General features: G+C 40.6%; 1 long non-coding RNA gene across 4 annotated transcripts; it reads left to right on the top strand.

Moving 5' to 3' along the window:
* The first annotated feature begins 272 nt into the window (after window positions 1–272).
* On the top strand, window positions 273–1,988 carry LOC127913002 (uncharacterized). Of its 4 annotated transcripts, XR_008084343.1 has the most exons (5): window positions 273–653; window positions 1,514–1,649; window positions 1,718–1,751; window positions 1,820–1,887; window positions 1,922–1,988. It is a non-coding gene; the product is annotated as an uncharacterized LOC127913002 (long non-coding RNA). The 4 variants fall into 4 exon arrangements; XR_008084345.1 differs by lacking the exon at window positions 1,718–1,751; XR_008084344.1 differs by having other exon boundaries at window positions 1,820–1,984.
* The last annotated feature ends 3,590 nt before the right edge of the window (window positions 1,989–5,578 follow it).

Genomic DNA, 5,578 nt, shown 5'->3' with positions numbered 1-5,578 from the left:
GGTATTTGTTGTTTGCTATGTCTGCAGTGCCACAGGTATTTGTTGTTTGATATGTAGTGTCTGCAGTGTCACAGGTATTTGTTGTTTGATATGTCTGCAGTGTCACAGGTATTTGTTGTTTGATATGTCTATGTTGTTTGATATGTCTGCAGTGTCACAGGTATTTGTTGTTTGATATGTCTGCAGTGTATTTGTTGTTTGATACTGCAGTGTATTTGTTGTTTGATATGTCTGCAGTGCCACAGGTATTTGTTGTTTGATATGTCTGCAGTGTCACAGGTATTTGTTGTTTGATATGTCTGCAGTGTCACAGGTATTTGTTGTTTGATATGTCTGCAGTGTCACAGGTATTTGTTGTTTGATATGTCTGCAGTGTCACAGGTATTTGTTGTTTGATATGTCTGCAGTGCCACAGGTATTTGTTGTTTGATATGTCTGCAGTGCCACAGGTATTTGTTGTTTGATATGTCTGCAGTGCCACAGGTATTTGTTGTTTGATATGTCTGCAGTGTCACAGGTATTTGTTGTTTGATATGTCTGCAGTGCCACAGGTATTTGTTGTTTGATATGTCTGCAGTGCCACAGGTATTTGTTGTTTGATATGTCTGCAGTGTCACAGGTATTTGTTGTTTGATATGTCTGCAGTGTCACAGGTATTTGTTGTTTGATATGTCTGCAGTGCCACAGGTATTTGTTGTTTGATATGTCTGCAGTGCCACAGGTATTTGTTGTTTGATATGTCTGCAGTGCCACAGGTATTTGTTGTTTGCTATGTCTGCAGTGTCACAGGTATTTGTTGTTTGATATGTCTGCAGTGCCACAGGTATTTGTTGTTTGATGTCTGCAGTGTCTATTTGTTGTTTTCAGTGCAGTGTCACAGGTATTTGTTGTTTGTCTGCAGTGTCACAGGTATTTGTTGTTTGATATGTCTGCAGTGTGTTGTTTGCAGTGTCACAGGTATTTGTTGTTTGATATGTCTGCAGTGTCACAGGTATTTGTTGTTTGATATGTCTGCAGTGTCACAGGTATTTGTTGTTTGATATGTCTGCAGTGTCACAGGTATTTGTTTGTTTGTCACAGGTATTTGTTGTTTGATATGTCTGCAGTGTCACAGGTATTTGTTGTTTGATATGTCTGCAGTGCCACAGGTATTTGTTGTTTGCAGTATGTCTGCAGTGTCACAGGTATTTGTTGTTTGATATGTCTGCAGTGCCACAGGTATTTGTTGTTTGTATTCTGCAGTGACACAGGTATTTGTTGTTTGCTGTCTGCAGTGCCATGTCTGCAGGTATTTGTTTGTTTCTGCAGTGACATGTCTGCAGTGCCACAGGTATTTGTTGTTTGATATGTCTGCAGTGACACAGGTATTTGTTGTTTGCTATGTCTGCAGTGCCAGGTATTTGTTGTTTGATATGTCAGGTATTTTGTTGTTTTCTATGTCTGCAGTGTCACAGGTATTTTGTTTTCTATGTTTGACACAGGTATGTTGTTTGCTATGTCTGCAGTGACACAGGTATTTGTTGTTTGATATGTCTGCAGTGACACAGGTATTTGTTGTTTGCTATGTCTGCAGTGTCACAGGTATTTGTTGTTTTCTATGTCTGCAGTGTCACAGGTATTTGTTGTTTTCTATGTCTGCAGTGTCACAGGTATTTGTTGTTTGATATGTCTGCAGTGTCACAGGTATTTGTTGTTTGCTATGTCTGCAGTGTCACAGGTATTTGTTGTTTTCTATGTCTGCAGTGTCACAGGTATTTGTTGTTTGATATGTCTGCAGTGCCACAGGTATTTGTTGTTTGATATGTCTGCAGTGTCACAGGTATTTGTTGTTTTCTATGTCTGCAGTGTCACAGGTATTTGTTGTTTTCTATGTCTGCAGTGTCACAGGTATTTGTTGTTTGATATGTCTGCAGTGTCACAGGTATTTGTTGTTTTCTATGTCTGCAGTGTCACAGGTATTTGTTGTTTTCTATGTCTGCAGTGCCACAGGTATTTTTTGTTTGATATGTCTGCAGTGTCACAGGTATTTGTTGTTTGATATGTATGCAGTGACACAGGCATTTGTTTTATGATCATTATAATTTCAATGAGATGGCTTGTTTTTATGTCTTAAATCAGTGAATGTATATCCAGAGCTCTGGCATTTACAAATGACTCTCCACATAAACGAAGCTTTCAGCTTTCTGTTTACTCCAATGAGCTCTGGTTACATGAGTAGAATTAGCTATGAAACCACAGTCAACTATTTACTAATGGATTCACATTGATAAAGGAAAACTCCACCTTAAAATGATCTTTTGGTATTTGTTTCAGTAGTCCATTGTTGATATAGTCCCAAAATGTTTTGCATGTCAGCAATCAGGTTTTCAAGATATATAACTTTCAAAATACAAAACGTTATATATCTTGAACACTTGATTGCTGGCAGCAAACCATTTTGGGACTATATCAACAGTGGACTGATGAAACAAATACCAAAATAAATAGTTTTCCTGTAACTCTTGAAACGTGTATGAAAATAACATTCGGTAACATCTTTACACCATGGTCGAATTAAATCACAAGATGTTTGGCTACTGTAAAATCCTACTACTATTTCTACCAAAATGACTCCCCCAGGGTTTCAAATCAAATCACATTTTATTTGTCACATGCTTCGTAAACAACAGGTGTAGACTAACAGTGAAATGTTTACTTACGGGCCCTTCCCAACAATGTAGAGAGGGGAAAAGAGAAATAATGTGTGTGATGAGTATGTGATGAGTCTTACGAGATAGTGCAAAAAGGGTCAATGCAGAGAGGGTAGATATTGGTTAACTATTTTAACTAACTATTTAGCAGTTTGGGGTTTGAGGTAGAAGCTGTTCTAGATTCTGTTAGTTCCAGACTTGTTGCATTGGTACTGCTTGCCGTGCTAGCAGAGAGAATGATCTATGACTTGGGTGGCTTGGGTGGGTCTTTGAAAATGTTGAGGGCCTATAGGTCTTAAGACTAGAGTTATGTCTTAAGACTAGGGTTAGGGCTAAGTCTTAAGGCTAGGGCTAGGTCTTAAGGCTAGGGTTAGGTCTTAAGGCTAGGGTTAGGTCTTAAGGTTAGGGTTAGGACTAGCTCTTAAGACTAGGGTTAGGACTAGGATTAGGTCATAAGGCTAGGGTTAGGTCTTAAGGCTAGGGCTAGGTCTTAAGGCTAGGGTTAGGTCTTAAGGCGAGGGTTAGGTCTTAAGGCGAGGGTTAGGTCTTAAGGCGAGGGTTAGGGTTAGGTCTTAAGGCTAGGGTTAGGTCTTAAGGCCAAGGCTAGGGTTAGGTCTTAAGGCTAGGGTTAGGTCTTAAGTCTCCCCAGTTGTGACTACTCAGAGTCAGTTATAGAGACTGGGTGTTTTAATAGTAGTACATCACAGCTCTAGTGCTGTATTTGGCAGTGCTTTCCAAGCCTTAACCCTAACCCTAGCTTATGGTTAAGGCTAAGGTTATGGTTAAGGCTATGGTTAGGTCTAAGGGTTAGGGTTAAAGGTTAGGGTTTAAGACTAGGGTCAGGATTAAGGCTAGGGTTAGGGTTTAAGACTAGGGTCAGGATTAAGGCTAGGGTTAGGGTTAGGGTTTAAGACTAGGGTCAGGATGAAGGCTAGGGTTAGGGTTAAGGGTTAGGGCTTAAGGCTAGGCTTAGGGTTAAAGGTTAGGGTTTAAGACTAGGGTCAGGATTAAGGCTAGGGTTAGGTTTTAAGACTAGGGTCAGGATGAAGGCTAGGGTTAGGGTTAAGGCTAGGGTTAGGGCTTAAGGCTAACTGAACTAAACTAAGTCCCATCTAAAGGAAGTATACTTGGACTGAGAGTGAAGGTAACTGACCAATTCATTTCAATTGAGTGATTCATTGGTGGGGTAGCCTATATTTAGTCTATACTGAGTGTATATTTAGGTTTCCACAGTTAGCAATACTCTACTCTTTATCACTTCCACGGTCATTTCAGGTTCCTTCCTCTCAACTGGTGTATGGCTGGGACTCCTACATTGCCAAGCGCTCCACACACACACACACACACACAGACACAGACACACACACAGACACACACACACACACACACACACACACACACACACACACACACACACACACACACACACACACACACACACACACACACACACACACACACACACACACACACACACACACACACACACACACACCCTACGCCCCAACACACATCTCATCCGGGATAGATCCTGATTGGTTTTCCTCTCTGTGAGTATTGTCTGTAATTGAGTTTGACAGTGGAAGCCTGCATGTCCTGTAGCTATGTTAAACGCCCAATTTACATCTTCATTTACAATTCTACATGGATAAAAACCAATTAATTACACCAGAGCGGGAAAGACATTCCAGTCATGGAATTTTCCCCGTTTTGTATTTTAATTTTGTCTTCCGGGTAAATGACAAGGAATTGTTTTACTAGAGCTTAGTAGTTTAAGTATAGAGAAGAGTCCAGACATCACAAGTAATGGAATGCATCCTTTGTTAAACCTCTAGCTACTGTACTGACTATGCTATTGCATAAAATAAGGCTATTAAGTACCCATGTAAACTAAATACATACCGGAAATATTATAGTGAATTGCCTTTGGCCAAGGTAAGTAGAAAATCATGTTAGGTGGTTTTTGAGTGTACTAGCCTTTAACTGCATGGCCAATTTCATTAGCCTACATGTAAATAACTCAAATCAATGTCTGGAAGCAAAACAAATGAGATGATTACTAAAGTTTTTCTGTGTCATGCAAATAACCTGACACTACAACAGAAGAAAGGAAACCCTGCCAACAACATGGTAGTTTGTCTCCAAAGTGAAATCAAAAGGCAAAACCCTAAAAAGATATAAGGAAATCAAGGCTAAATGTATCTGTATACTATATACATTCGGGTTGCCTTTTATGCTTTGGGTTCAAGCAGGTTGTTGTCAGGTGCATCAAGGCAGCTTCAAAGCGGCTGTAAGTGGATGGGAAGTGGTTTCTCTGAGCATTGGGGAGAACTAAAACATTTCAGTCAACATCCCCTCACCATTAAAACGCACCGACGTGCGCACACACACTGACTCACGCATGGTCACACACACACACACACACACACACACACACACACACACACACACACACACACACACACACACACACACACACACACACACACACACACACACACACACACACACACACACACACACACACACACACACACACACACACACACACACGGACACACACACACACACACACATGGTCACACACACACACCACCGCGTTTGCTTTTCAGATGAACCGATCAACGACAACACTGACCATATAATGCACTTTATGAAGTTAGCACAGAGAGAACTAGAGAAAGAGGGAAAGTAATGGAAGAAAAAAATTACATCAAACGCTACTATCTTTAGAGAGGAAGACGGGGGGAGAAAAAGAGAGGAAGAAAGAATATATGATATGTCGGTGGTGAAGAATTTGCGAACCATCTCCGTCTGTGTGGGGCTGTGCTGGGATGTGTGAATGAGAAAGCTAAAAGGTAATTTCACGGATAAAGAGGAGTCCTAAT

This window comes from Oncorhynchus keta, chromosome 28 (genome assembly GCF_023373465.1).
Source record: "Oncorhynchus keta strain PuntledgeMale-10-30-2019 chromosome 28, Oket_V2, whole genome shotgun sequence".
Classification (NCBI taxonomy): Eukaryota; Metazoa; Chordata; class Actinopteri; order Salmoniformes; family Salmonidae; genus Oncorhynchus; species Oncorhynchus keta.
Note: the sequence above shows the minus strand (reverse complement) of the source record. Positions and strands in the feature narration are given on the sequence as shown.